The 15,672-nt window shown below is 40.3% G+C and overlaps 1 protein-coding gene across 2 annotated transcripts in view; it reads right to left on the reverse strand.

Moving 5' to 3' along the window:
- Positions 1 to 15,672, reverse strand: part of KIF6 (kinesin family member 6) — a 442,506-nt gene that overhangs the window by 222,057 nt on the left and 204,777 nt on the right. The window lies entirely within an intron of this gene.

Genomic DNA, 15,672 nt, shown 5'->3' on the forward strand with positions numbered 1-15,672 from the left:
AACATTCAAAGTACAGGATATTTTCCCACTTCTTTATGGAAATATAGTTAACTGATTTAACTAAAAATTAAAGGGAAAGAAACATATTGACAAAGTGAAATCTGAAATGATGCAATTATTTGACTACTTTCCGATAAATTTTCTTATCTTTTTATTATGTTATGTTAATCACAATACATTACATCATTAGTTTTTGATGTAGTGTTCCATGATTCATTATTTGCATATAACACCCAGTGCTCCATTCAGTACATGCCCTCTTTAATACCCATCAACAGGCTAACCAATCCCCCCACTCCCCTCCCCTCTAGAACCCTCAGTTTTTTCTCAGAGTCCATAGTCTCTCATGGTTTGTCTCCCCCTCTAGCTTCCCCCCCTTCATTTTTACCTTCCTACTATCTTCTTCTTCTTCTAACATATAATGTATTATTTGTTTAGGAGGTACAGGTCTGTGATTGAACAGTCTTACACAATACACAGCACTCACCAAAGCACATACCCACCACAATGTCTATCACCCAGCCACCCATGGCTCCCACCCCCCACCACTCCAGCAACCCTCAGTTTGTTTCCTGAGATTAAGAATTCCTCATATCAGTGAGATCATATGATACATGTTTTTCTCTGATTGACTTATTTCACTCAGCGTAATACCCTCCAGTTCCAACCACATCATCGCAAATGGCAAGATCTCAATCCTTTTGATGGCTGCATAATATTCCATTGTATATATATACCACCTCTTCTTTATCCATTCACCGGTAAATGGACATCTTGGCTCTTTCCACAGTTTGGCTATTGTGGACATTGCTGCTATAAACATCAGGGTGCACGTACCCCTTTGGATCCCTACATTTATATCTTTGGGGTAAATATCCAGTGGTGCAATTGCTGGATTATAGGATAGCTCTATTTTCAAATTTTTGAGGAACCTCCATACTGTTTTCAAGAGTGGTTGCACCAGCTTGCATTCACACCAACAGTGTAGGAGGGTTCCCCTTTCTCCACATCCCTGCCAACATCTGTCATTTCCTGACTTGTTAATTTTAGCCATTCTGACTGGTGTGAGGTGGTATCTCATTGAGGTTTTGATTTGGATTTCCCTGATGCCGAGTGATGTTGAGCACACTTTCATGTGTCTGTTGGCCATTTGGATGTCTTCTTTGGAAAAGTGTCTGTTCATGTCTTCTGCCCATTTCTTGATTAGATCATTTGTTCTTTGGGTGTTGAGTTTGATAAGTTCTTTATAGATTTTGGATACTAGCCCTTTATCTGATATGTCATTTGCAAATATCTTCTCCCATTCTGTCAGGTGTCTTTTGGTTTTGTTGACTGTTTCTTTTGCTGTGCAAAAGCTTTTTATCTTGATGAAGTCCCAATAGTTCATCTTTGCCCTTGCTTCCTTTGCCTTTGGCGATGTTTCTAGGAAGAAGTTGCTGCACCTGAGGTCGAAGAGGTTGCTGCCTGTGTTTTCCTTTAGGATTTTGATGGACTCCTGCCTCACATTGAGGTCTTTCAACCATTTGGAGTCTATTTTTGTGTGTGGTGGAAGGAAATGGTCCAGTTTCATTCTTCTGCCTGTGGCTGTCCAATTTTCCGCACACCATTTGTTGAAGAGACTGTCTTTGTTCCATTGGACATTCTTTCCTGCTTTGTCAAAGATGAGTTGACCATAGAGTTGAGGGTCCATTTCTGGGCTCTCTATTCTGTTCCATTGATCTATGTGTCTGTTTATGTGCCAGTACCATGCTGTCTTGATGATGACAGCTTTGTAATAGAGCTGGAAGTCTGGAATTGTGATGCCGCCAGCTTTGCTTTTCTTTTTCAACATTCCTCTGGCTATGTGGGGTCTTTTCTGGTTCCATACAAATTTTAGGATTATTTGTTCCATTTCTTTGAAAAAAGTGGCTGGTATTTTGATGGGGATTGCATTGAATGTGTAGATTGCTCTAGGTAGCATTGACATCTTCACAATATTTGTTCTTCCAATCCATGAGCATGGAATGTTTTTCCATTTCTTTGTGTCTTCCTCAATTTGTTTCATGAGTATTTTATGGTTTTCTGAGTACAGATCCTTTGCCCCTTTGGTTAGATTTATTCCTAGGTATCTTATGGTTTTTGGGTGCAATTATAAATGGGATTGACTCCTTAATTTCTCTTTCTTCTGTCTTGTTGTTGGCGTATAGGAATGCCACTGATTTCTGTGCATTGATTTTACATCCTGCCACTTTACTGAATTCCTGTATGAGATCTAGCAGTTTTGGGGTGGAGTCTTTTGGGTTTTCCACATAAAGTATCATATCATCTGCAAAGAGTGAGTTTCACTTCTTCTTTGCCGATTTAGATGACTTTGATTTCTTTTTGTTGTCTGATTGCTGTGGCTAGGACTTCTAATACTATGTTGAGTAGCAGTGGTGACAGTGGACATCCCTGCCGTGTTCCTGACCTTAGGGGGAAAGCTCTCAGTTTTTCCCCATTGAGTAGGATATTCGCTGTAGGTTTTTCACAGGTGGCTTTTATGATATTGAGGTATGTACCCTCGATCCCTATACTCTGATGAGTTTTAATCAAGAAAGATGTTGTACTTTGTCAAATGCTTTTTCTGCATCTATTGAGGATCATATGGTTCTTGTTCTTTCTTTTATTAATGTATTGTATCATGTTGATTGATTTGTAGATGTTGAACCAACCTTACAGCCCAGGGATAAATCTCACTTGGTTGTGGTGAATAATCCTTTTAATGTACTGTTGGATCCTATTGGCTAGTATTTTGGTGAGAATTTTTGCATCCATGTTCATCAAGGATATTGGTCTGTAATTCTCCTTTTTGATGGGGTCTTTGTCTGGTTTGGGGATCAAGGTAATGGTGGCCTCATAAAACGAGTTTGGAAGTTTTCCTTCCATTTCTATTTTTTGGAACAGTTTCAGAAGAATAGGTATTAATTCTTCTTGAAATGTTTGGTAGAATTCCCCTGGGAAGCCATCTGGCCCTGGGCTTTTTGTTGGAAGATTTTCAATCACTGCTTCAATTTCCCTAGTAGTTATAGGTTTGTTCAGCTCTTCTATTTCTTCCTTGGAAGTTGATACATCTCTAGGAATGCATCCATTTCTTCCAGGTTATCTAATTTGCTGGCATAGAGTTGCTCATAATATGTTCTTATAATTGTTTGTATTTCTTTGGTGTTGATTGTGATCTCCCCTCTTTCATTCATGATTTTGTTCATTTGGGTCATTTCTCTTTTCTTTTGGATAAGTCTGGCCAGCGGTTTATCAATCTTGTTAATTCTTTCAAAGAACCAGCTTCTAGTTTCGTTGATCGGTTCTACTGTTCTTTTAGTTTCTATTTCATTGATTTCTACTCTGATCTTTATTATTTCTCTTCTCCTGCTGGGTTTAGGCTTTATTTGCAGTGTAGGGTTAGGTTGTGTATTTGAGACCTTTCTCGTTTCTTGAGAAAGGCTTGCATTGCTATACACTTTCCTCTTAGGACTGCCTTTGCTGCATCCCAAAGATTTTGAACAGTTGTGTTTTCATTTTCATCGGTTTCCATGTATTTTTTTAATTCTTCTTTAATTTCCTGGTTGACCCATTCATTCTTCAGTAGGATGCTCTTTAGCCTCCATGTATTTGAGTTCTTTCCGACTTTCCTCTTGTGATTGAGTTCTAGTTTCAAAGCATTGTGGTCTGAAAATAGGCAGGGAATGATCCCAATCTTTTGGTACCGATTGAGACCTGATTTATGACCTAGGATGTGATCTATTCTGGAGAATGTTCCATGGGCACTAGAGAAAAATGTGTATTCTGTTGCTTTTAGAGGGAAAGTTGTGAATATGTCTGTGAAGTCCATTTGGTCCAGTGTGTCATTTAAAGTCTTTATTTCCTTGTTGATCTTTTGCTTAGATGATCTGTCCATTTCAGTGAGGGGGGTGTTAAAGTCCCCCACTATTATTGTATTGTTGTCAATGTGTTTCTTTGCTTTTATTATTAATTGGCTTATATAATTGGCTGCTTCCACGTTAGGGGCATAGATATTTACAATTGTTAGATCTTCTTGTTGGATAGACCCTTTAAGCAGGATATAGTGTCCTTCCTCATCTCTTATTACAGTCTTTGGTTTAAAATCTAATTTGTCTGATATGAGGATTGCCACCCCAGCTTCCTTTTGGTGTCCATTAGCATGGTAAATGGTATTCCACCCCCTCACTTTCAATCTGGAGGTGTCTTTGGTCTAAAATGAGTTTCTTGCCGACAGCATATCAATGGGTTTTGCTTTTTTATCCAATCTGATACCCTGTATCTTTTGATTGGGGCATTTAGCCCAATTACATTCAGGGTAACTATTGAAAGATATGAATTTAGTAGTGCCATTGTATTGCCTGTAAGGTGATTGTTACTGTATATTGTCTGTGTTCCTTTCTGATTGATGTTGCTTTTAGGCTCTCTCTTTGCTTAGAGGACTCCTTTCAATATTTCTTGTAGGGCTGGTTTCGTGTTTGCAAATTCCTTTAGTTTTTGTTTGTCCTGGAAGCTTTTTATCTCCTTCTATTTTCATTGACAGTCTAGCTGGATATAGTATTCTTGGCTGCATATTTTTCTCATTTAGTGCTCTGAATATATCCTGCCAGTCCTTTCTGGCCTGCCAGGTCTCTGTGGATAGGTCTGTTGCCAATGTAATGTTTCTACCACTCTAGGTTACAGATCTCATCCTGAGCTGCTTTCAGGAGTTTCTCTTTGTCCCTGAGACTCCTAAGTTTTACTATTAGATTCAGGGTGTTGACCTATTTTCATTGATTTTGAGGGGGGTTCTCTGTGCCTCCTGGATTTTGATTCCTGTTTCCTTCCCCAAATTAGGGAAGTTCTCTGCTATAATTTGCTCCAATATACCTTCTGCCCCCCTCTCTCTTTCTTCTTCTTCTGGGATCCCAATTATTCCAATATTGTTTCATCTTATGGTATTGCTTATCTCTCGAATTCTGCCCTCATGATCCAGTAGTTTTTTATCTTTTTCTCAGTTTCTTTATTTTCCATCATTTGGTCTTCTATATCACTAATTCTCTTTTCTGCCTTATTTATCCTAGCAGTTAGAGCCTCCATTTTTAAAAATATTTTTTATTGTTATGTTAATCATCATACATTACAACATTAGTATTTGATGTAGTGTTCCATTCTTCATTGTTTGCATATAACACCCAGTGTTCCATTCAGTTAAAGCCTCCATTTTTGATCTCACCTCATTAATAGCCTTTTTGATTTCAACTTGGTTAGATTTTAGTTCTTTTATTTCTCCAGAACGGGTTTCTCTAATAAATTCCATGCTTTTATCAAGCCCAGCTAGTATCTTTAAAGTAATGATTCTGAACTCTCGATCCGACATCGTACTAATGTCCATATTGAGTAGGTCCCTGGCAGTTGGTACTACCTCTTGTTCTTTTTGTTGAGGTGATTTTTTCCATCTTGTCATTTTGACCAGAGGAGAACAGATGAATAGGAGAACAAAATGCTAACAGGGTAAAAAAGACCCCAGAGAAATATACACTAAACAAATCAGAAGAGAACTGAAACCAGAGAACAAGAAAGGGAAAGAAATAAAAAAGAAAAAAGAAAAAGATTAAAAAAAAAAGAATATGATCAAATATGATAAGGCTGGTGCATAGATCAGTGCCACACACTAGATTTTGGGCATATTTTGGTCTGTTAGAAGAAACTGCCTCCCAAAATTTTAAAGAAAGAAAACTTATAAATCTATAAAAAGAAGGGTAAATACGATGAAGGGATGGAATATGACTATAATGATGAAAATTATAAAAGATTTTTATAAAAGGAATTGATAAGATAAGAAGTTGGTTGAAAAAAGAAAGAAGAGGAATTAAAAAAATAATGGGAGAGAATGTGATCAGGCAGGAGACTAGAACAAAGCCATACACTAGAGATTTAGGGTATATTTTAGTCTGTTAGAAGAAACTGTATCCCAAAATTTTATAGAGAGAACAACTTATATATATATATATATATATATATATACCAAAAATAAGGTTAACTACTATGAAGGGATAGAATATGACTCTAAAAATGAAAAATAAAAAAGATTTTTTAAAAAGGGATTGACAAGATGTTGGTTGAAACAGGGAAAAAGAAAAACTCAAAAAAAAGAAAATGAAAAAAAGAAAATAAAAAAAATTAACTTTGAAAGACTAAAGGATCATGTGAAAAAAGCCATGAATTCTATGTGCTGTATTCCCCTAGCGCTGGAGTTCTGCTGTTCTCATTGATTGGTAAACTTGGTCTTGGCTGGCTGTTCTTGCTGATCTTCTGGGGGAGGGGCCTGTTGCCATGGTTCCCAAATGTCTTTGCTGGAGGCAGAATTGCCCCGCCCTTGCCAGGTCCGGGCTAAGTAATCTGCTGGGGTTTTCTATCGGGAGCTTTTGTTCCCTGCAAGCTCTCCATACAGCTTTGGAGGATGAGAGTGAAAATGGCAGCCTCCCAATCTCCACCCCAAAGGAGCCGAGAACTCGGGGCCCCATTCCTCAGTGCGCCTCCAGAGAAAAGCAGTCAATCACTCCCGTCTCCCCGGTCTCCGGCCGCACTCCGTGCTCACCCGGCTGTGACTGAGCATTTCTATCTCTCGCACCTGACCCCGTGTGGAGTCTCCAAACCCTGCAGATCCCTGTGGTGCGCTCCCGCGCCAGTCCTCCCAGGGGAGGAAGGGGAGTCTCCCTGGATCTGCAGCTTGTTGGGTCCCTACTGGAGGAGCAGTAACCTGACTGTGCCACAGATCACAGTTTATGGCAACCCCCAGCTGAGAGCCCACTCCTTGGCTCCGTCTCTGCCGCCAGCTTCCCACTCCAATACCTGGGAGCTCTGCCGCACTCAGTCACCCCTGGTCTTCCTGTGACCCTGAGGGTCCTGAGACCACACTGTCCCAGCGAGGGTTCCACCCCCCGTTTAGCCACTGGAGTGACGTCCCTCAGTGGAGCAGACTTCTAAAAGTTCCGATTTTGTGCTCTGCTGCTCTATCCCTTGCTGATAGTGGCTGACAGAGGCTCCCTCCCCCGCTGTCTATCTTCCTGAATATCGCCTTGGATTCACTTCTCCGCACGTCCTACCTTCCCAAAAGTGGTCGCTTTTCTGTTCAGAGAGTTGCTGCCTCTCTTTTCTTCGATCTTCTGTTGAGTTCGTAGGTGTTCAGAATGGTTTGATTCCTATCTAGCTGAATTCCTGGGACCAGACAAAATTTAGGTCTCCCACTCCTCCGCCATCTTGCTTCTCACTTCCCGATAAATTTTCACACACAGCTTTCAACTGAGGAATCATTTGATTTCTACAAAACATGCATTCTCATGAAGCTGAATTTCCATGCCTCTATGCCTAGTTGCCACAATGCCAGAAAAATAATGCAAAAGTTTTCTTTTTATTAGTTTCATTAAAGATTCATGCCATGCCTCATCAGTTTGGACCTCAGTGATGCTCCACAATCCTGCTAATCATCCCTGGTTGACTTATTTTTTTTTTTTTATGTTTTTATTGAAATTCCAGTTAGTTAATACTAATTTCAGGTGGACAATATAGTGATTCCATACTTCACTACATCACCTGGTGCTCATCACTACAAGTGTCCTCCTTAATCTCCATGACCTGTTTCACCCATCCCTCCACCCACCTCTCCTCTGGTAACCATCGGTTTATTCTCTATAGTTGAGTCTGCTTCTTGGTTTGCCTGTTTTTCCCACTTTGCTCATTTGTTTTGTATCTTAAATTCCAATATAAGTGGAATCATATGGTATTTGTCTTTCTTTGACTTACTTCACTTAGCATTATACCCTTTAGCTCCAACCACCTCGTTGCAAATGGCCAGATTTCATTCTTTTTTAGGGCTGAAAAATATTCCATTGCATATATATATACTACATCTTCTTCATGCATTCATCAATTGATGGACACTTGGGCTGTTTCCATAATTTGACTACTGTAGATAGTGCTGCTATAAACATTGGGGTGAACAGCAACATGCAAAAGAATAAAACTGGACCACTTTCTTATACCATAGACAAAAATAAATTCAAAATGGATTAAAGACCTAACTGTGGGACCCGAAACCATAAAAGTCCTAGAGGACAACACAAGCAGTAACCTCTTTGACACTGGCTGTAGCAACTTCTTTCTAGATATGTCTCCTGTGGCAAGGGAAACAAAAGCAAAACCAAACTATTAGGACTATATCAAAATAAAAAGCTTCTGCACAGCAAAGGAAACAATCAACAAAACTAAAAGGCAACCTACTGGATGGGAGAAGATATTTGGAAATGACATTTCTGATAAAGGGTTAGTATCTAAAAAATATAAAGAAATTCTAAAACTCAACACCCAAAAATGAATAATCCAATTTAAAAATGGGCAGAAGACATGAGTAGAGATTTTTCCAAAGAAGACATCCAGATGGCCAACAGACACGTGAAAAGATGTTCAACATCACTGATCATCAGGGAAATACAAATCAAAACTACAATGAGATATCACTGCACGCCTTTCAAAATGGCTAAAATCAACAACACAAGAAACAACAGGTGTTGGTGAGGATGTGGAAAAAGGAGAACCCTCGTGCAATGTTAGTGGGAATGCAAAAACTGGTGCAGCCACTCTGGAAAGAGTATGGAGCTTCCTAAAAAAGTTAAAAATGGAAATACCCTACAATCTAGCAATTGCCCTACTAGGTATTAACCCAAGGAATACAAAAATACTAATCCCTGGTTGACTTATATACTTCACAGTGGCTGTTCCATGTCTTGCCAAGCCTACCACGACTCTCATTCTGTCAATATTGTAACTTACCACTAGACAGAGAAAGTCAAACTTGTTATAAATGGACTCTTCCGGTTTCCTCTTCCTTCACCTCCCAGAGCATCTCTGCCTCACCATTCAGGCCCCCTTCTTTCTTTTACATGTTTTGTGTAATATCCTTCCTCCTCCTCATGGCTGTCCTCTCTCCCTCGCTTCTATTGGGGCTACCTCCTATTCATCACCTCCTTTATTTTACCTCATTGTCACATCTCCATATGAGTCTTTCCCCTCTGCTTACAATGATGTTCAGGTTTTTTTCTATTCTAAAACAAAATCAAAACAAAACACCTCCCCTTGGAGGGGGCATCCATCCCCTCTATTCTGAAGTCCTAGTTTAGTTTTTGCATGTGTGTGCTTACTACAGACCCCATTGCACTTCAGAGCCAGTGCACCACCTTAGCTCTCCCATCAGATTACAAGCACCAGGAGGCAATGCTTGGCTCTTATTCATCTTTGTGCACCCTCCCCCGCCTAAAGCAGTGCACACATTAAGTTTTCAGTACAAATGTGTTCTTTAGTTAATGCATTCATTTACTGGAAATTATTCTCTATGTTGAGATGGAATTCTTGAAAAGGAAGGCGTAAGGATGGTGATAAGTATCTAAGATGCTAACTATCATAATACAGCAGCAGCATATCTTTCTCACATTATTATCTTTCTTAGAGTCTTTATTATTTATTTGAGAATGAGAGCGAGAACATGAGTGGAGGGGAGTGGCAGGCAGAGGGAGAGGGAGGAGCAGATTCCCTGCTGAGCAGGGATCCCAATGCAGTCTTGCTCCCAGGACTCTGGGATCATGACCTCAGCTGAAGGCAGATGCTTAACCGACTGAGCCACCCAGGCACCCCATCTTTCTTAAATTATGAAAATATTTGCGTACTTTCAGCATCTTTTTTACCTGTACACATTTCCCTTCCGCTGTTACTATTAGTCCACTCCAACTAGATGTAATGATTTCCATCTATAGCAGCTTTGGACTTCATTTTTATCTCTTTCTATAATCTGTGACATGTGACAGCTGATATTTACAAGTGTGAGACAATTTATATTGTTTATTTATTTTAATTTTATTATGTTGTTAGTCACCATACAATACATCATTAGTTTTTGATGTAGTGATCCACGATCCATTGTTTTCGTATAACACCCAGTGCTCCATGTAGTACATACCCTCCTTAATACCCATCACCGGGCTAACCAATCCCCCCTCCCCCCTCCCCTCTAAAACCCTGTTGGTTTCTCAGGTCCATAGTCTCTCATGGTTCATCTCTCCCTCCAATTCCCCCTGACCATTTTTCCCTTCCTTCTCTTAGTGTCCTCCATGTTATTCCTTATATTCCACAAATAAGTGAAACCATATGATAATTGACTTTCTCTGCTTGACTTATTTCACTTAGCATAATCTCCTCCAGTCACATTCATGTTGATGTAAAAGTTGGGTATTCATCTTTTCTGATGGCTGAGTAATATTCCATTGTATATATGGACCACATCTTCTTTATCCATTCATCTGTTGAAGGGCATCTCGGCTCTTTCCACAGTTTGGCTATTGCGGACATTGCTGCTATGAACATTGGGGTGCATATGGCCCTTCTTTTCACTACATCTGTGTCTTTGGGGTAAATATCCAGGAGTGCAATTGCTGGCTCATAGGGTAGCTCTATTTTTAAATTTTTGAGGAAGCTCCACAGTGTTTTCCAAAGTGGCTGTACCAACTTGCATTCCCACCAACAGTGTAAGAGGGTTCCCCTTTCTCCGCAACCTCTCCAACATTTGTTGTTTCTTTCCCTGTCCATTTTTGCCATTCTAACTGGTGTAAGGTGGTATCTCAGTGTGGTTTTGATTTGGATTTCCCTGATGGCTAATGATGATGAATATTTTTCATGTATCTGCTGGCCATTTGTATGTCTTCTTCAGAGAAGTGTCTGTTCATCTCTTCTGCCCACTTATTGACTTGATTATTTGTTTTTTGGGTGTTGAGTTTGAGAAGTTCTTTATAGATTTTGGATACCAGCCCTTTATCTGTAGTATCATTTGCAAACATCTCCCATTCTGTGGGTTGCCTCTTTGTTTTGTTGACTGTTTCCTTTGCTGTGCAGAAGCTTTTTATCTTGATGAAGTCCCAAAAGTTCATTTTTGCTTTTGTTTCACTAGCTTTTGGAGATGTATCTTGAAAGAAGTTGCTGTGGCCGATGTCAAAGAGGTTACTGCCTATGTTCTCCTCTAGGATTTTGATGGATTCCTGTCTCACATTGAGGTCTTTCATCCACTTTGAGTTTATCTTTGTGAATGGTGTTAGAGAATGGTCGAGTTTCATTCTTCTGCATGTGGCTGTCCAATTTTCCCAGCACCATTTATTGAAAAGACTGTCTTTTTTCCATTGCATATTTTTTCCTGCTTTGTCAAAGATTATTTGACCATAGAGTTGAGGGTCCATATCTGGGTTCTCTATTCTGTTCCTTTGGTCTGTATGTCTGTTTTTGTGCCAGTACCATGCTGTCTTGGTGGTCACTGTTTTGTAATATAGCTTGAAATCGGGCAACATGATGCCCCCAGCTTTGTTTTTCCTTTTCAACATTTCCTTGGCAATTCGGGGTCTTTTCTGATTCCATACAAATTTTAGGATTGTTTGTTCCAGCACTTTGAAAAATGTCATTGGAATTTTGATCAGGATGGCATTGAAGGTATAGATTGCTCTGGGTAGCATAGACATTTTAACAATGTTTATTCTTCCGATCCATGAACATGGAATATTTTTCCATCTTTTTGTGTCTTCTTCAATTTCTTTCATGAGTGTTTTGTAGTTCCTACAGTATAAATCCTTTACCTCTTTGGTTAGGTTTATTCCGAGGTATCTTATGATTTTTGGTGCTATTGTAAATGGAATCGTTTCTTTAATTTCTCTTTCTACAGTTGCATGGTTAGTGTATAAGAAAGCAACTGATTTCTGTGCATTGATTTTGTATCCTGCCACATTACTGAATTGCTGGATGAGTTCTAGTAACTTGGGGGTGGAGTCTTTTGGGTTTTCCACATAAAGTATCATGTCATCTGTGAAAAGACAGAGTTTGACTTCTTTGCCAATTTGAATACCTTTTATTTCTTTTTGTTGTCTGATTGTTGTTGCTAGGACTTCTAGTACTATGCTGAACAACAGTGGTGAGAGTGGGCACCCTTGATGTGTTCGTGATCTTAAGGGAAAGGCTCTCAGCTTTTCCCCATTGAGGATGATATTCACTGTGGGTTTTTCATAGATGGATTTTATGGGCTTGAGGAATGTTGCCTCTATCCCTATACTCTGGAGAGTTTTAATCAGAAAAGGATGTTGTATTTTGTCAAATGCTTTTTCTGCATCAATTGAGAGGACCATATGGTTCTTCTCCCTTCTCTTATTAATGTGTTCTATCACATTGATTGATTTGCGAATGTTGAACCACCCTTGCATCCCGGGGATAAATCCCACTTGGTCATGGTGCTGATCCTTTTAATGTATTGTTGGATCCTATTAGCTAGGATTTTGTGGAGGATTTTGGAATCCATATTCATCAGGGATATCGGTCTGAAATTCTCCTTTTTGATGGGGTCTTTGCCTGGCTTGGGGATTAAGGTAATGCTATCCTCATAGAATGAGTTTGGAAGTTTTCCTTCTGTTTCTATTTTTTGAAACAGCTTCAGTAGAATAGGTATTATTTCTCCTTTGAATGTTTGGTAGAATTCCCCAGGGAATCCATCAGGCCCTGGACTCTTGTTTTTTGGGAGGTTTTTGATCACTGCTTCAATCTCGTTACTGGTTATTGGCCTATTCAGGTTGTCCATTCCTTCCTGTTTCAGTCTTGGCAGCTTATAGGTTTCCAGGAAGGCCTCCATTTCATCCAGATTGCTCAGTTTATTGGCATATAGTTGTTGATAATAATTTCTAATAATTGTTTCTATTTCCTTGGTGTTGGTCGTGATCTCTCCCCTTTCATTCATAATTTTATTAATTTGGGTCCTTTCTCTCTTCTTTTGGATAAGTCTGGCCAGTGGTTTATCAATCTTATTAATTCTTTCAAAGAACCAACTTCTAGTTTCATTGATCTGATCTACTGTGTTTCTGGTTTCTAATTCATTGATTTCTGCTCTAATTTTAATTATTTCTCTTCTAGTGTGTGGCTTAGGCATCATTTGTTGCTTTTTCTCTAGTACTTTAAGGTGTACAGTTAGTTGGTGAATTCGGGATTTTTCTATTTTTTTGAGTGAGGCTTGGATGGCTATATATTTCCCCCTTAGGACCACCTTTGCAGTATCCCATAGATTTTGGACTGATGTGTTTTTGTTCTCATTGATTTCCATTAATTGTTTAAGTTCTTCTTTGATTTCCTGGTTGACCCAAACATTCTTGAGCAGAGTGGTCTTTAGCTTCCAAGTGTTTGAATTTCTGCCAAATTTTTTCTTGTGATTGAGTTCCAGTTTTAGAGCATTGTGGTCTGAGAATATGCAGGGAATAATCTCAATCTTGGTATCGGTTGAGACCTGATTTGTGACCCAGTATATGGTCCATTCTGGAGAAAGTTCCATGTGCGCTCGAGAAGAATGAGTATTCTGTTGTTTTAGGGTGGAATGTTCTGTAAATATCTATGAGGTCCATCTGGTCCAATGTATCATTCAAAGCTCTTGTTTCCTTGTTGATTTTCTGCTTAGATGATCTGTCCATTGCTGAGAGTGGAGTATTGAGGTCTCCTACAATTAACGTATTGTTATCAATATGACTCTTTATTTTGGTTAACAGTTGGCTTATGTAGATGGCTGTTCCCATGTTGGGGGCATAGATATTTACAATTATTAGATCTTCTTGTTGGATAGACCCTTTAAGAATGATATAGTGTCCTTCTGTATCTATTACAGACTTTAGTTTAAAATCTAATATTTCTGACATAAGAATTGCTACCTCAGCTTTCTTTTGAGGTCTGCTGGCCTGGAAGATAGATCTCCATCCCTTCACTTTCAGTCTGGATGTATCTTTAGGTTCCAAATGAGTCTCTTGTAGACAGCATATGGATGGGTCCTGTCTTTTTATCCAATCTGCAACCCTGTGCCGTTTTATGGGAGCATTTAGGCCATTCACGTTGAGAGTAATTATTCAAAGATATGAATTAATTGTCATCATGCTGCCTATGAAGACGTTCTTATTATAGATTGTCCCTGTAAATTTCTGTTGTAGATCACTCTTGGGGTCTTTCTCCTATTATAGAACCCCCCTTAATATTTCTTGCAGGGCCAGCTTAGTGGTCACATATTCTTTCAACTTCTGCCGGTCGTGGAAGCTCTGCATCTCTCCATCCATTCTAAATGAAAGCCTTGCCGGATAAAGTATTCTTGGCTGCATGTTCTTCTCATTTAGTACCCTGAATATGTTTTGCCAGGCCTTTCTGGCTTGCCAGGTCTCTGTGGATAGGTCTGATGTTATTCTGATGTCCCTCCCTCTGTACGTAAGGAATCTCTTCCCCCTAACTGCCCTTAAGATGGTTTCCTTGGTTCTAAAATTTGCAAGTTTTACTATTACATGCCGGGGTGTTGGCCTGTTTTCCTTGATCTGAGGAGGGGTCCTCTCTGCCTCTAGGACTCGAATGTTTGTTTCATTCCCCAGATTAGGGAAGTTCTCAGCTACGATTTGCTCAAATACATCTTCTAGCCCTCTCTCTCTCTCCACTCCCTCCGGGATTCCAATGATTCTGACATTGGAATGCCTCATGGTGTCACTTATTTCTCTGATTCTATTTTCATGGATTCTGAGTTGTTTTTCCCTGGCCTCCTCTTTTCCCTTTTTATCTATTATACTGACTTCCAGATCGCTTATTCTCTCTTGTCTCAGTTACCCTAGCTGTTAGATTATCTAGATTGGATTGGATCTCATTGATAGCATTTTTAAGTTCTGCCAATTCACCTTTTATTTCTGCCCTTAGAGACTTTATGTTGCCATTAATAGATTTCTCCATTCTAGCCATTGTCTTTACAATTGCTAGCCTGAATTCCATCTCCGACATCTTGGTTATATCTGCATCCATTTGTAAATCTGCAGCATAAGTCATAATCTCTGAGTCTTTTCTATTTTGGGGGTTCCTCCTCCTAGTCATTCTGTTGGTGGGTGTTTGAGGGAATGTATAGAGTCGAAATTATTGACCAGACCCCAAGCAAGATGCACCTGTTTTCTTGGGACCTTAGGGTTGCTGGCCTCTTGTTTTCCCAGCCTGTCTTCTGTGGGAGGAGCCTGCTGCTCTGTTACTCAGGCAACCCTGTTTGGGCAGAGTTGCCCTGCGCCCCTGTGGTGGGGGAGGGGCTCAGTGGGAATCAGTCTTTGGGGCTTTTGTTCTCCGGCGCCTTTCCATGTCTCTTCCGCGAGTCAGAGCAGAAGATACTGTTTCCAACCCTCTGCCTCAGAGCAGAGAGACCTCAGTCTGTTCTTCAGTGAGCTCTCCAGGCCACACGGTCTCTGTTTCTGTCTGTGCTGCTATAAACTGCAGCGTCCTGGGTTGTGCGCCCCTCCGCAGCGCTCCCAGTCCTGCCTCCAGGTCGGGGCATGTCTCTGCCTTTTGTGCTTCTAAAACCACCAGCCGCTCTCAGTTTGCATGTGCGTGCATGCACACGCGCGCAACTCCGCCACTTGGGGTCCTGTCCCAGGGACTGCAGTTCACATGTGCGCAACTCCGCTGCTCAGGGTTTCCACACCGGAGGTTGCAGTTCACTGGCAGGACCCCGGCGCACCCGGTTTCCGTCTCAGAGGCTGCAGTTCGCGTGCGTGTGACCGTCGCTCCGGGTTTCTGTCCGGGCGGCTACGGTTTGCGTGCGCGCGACCCTGC

The sequence above is a fragment of the Mirounga angustirostris genome, unplaced genomic scaffold, assembly GCF_029215605.1.
Source record: "Mirounga angustirostris isolate CCGP_5_RB_7025 unplaced genomic scaffold, mMirAng1.0.hap1 SCAF_8, whole genome shotgun sequence".
In the NCBI taxonomy this organism is placed as follows: domain Eukaryota; kingdom Metazoa; phylum Chordata; class Mammalia; order Carnivora; family Phocidae; genus Mirounga; species Mirounga angustirostris.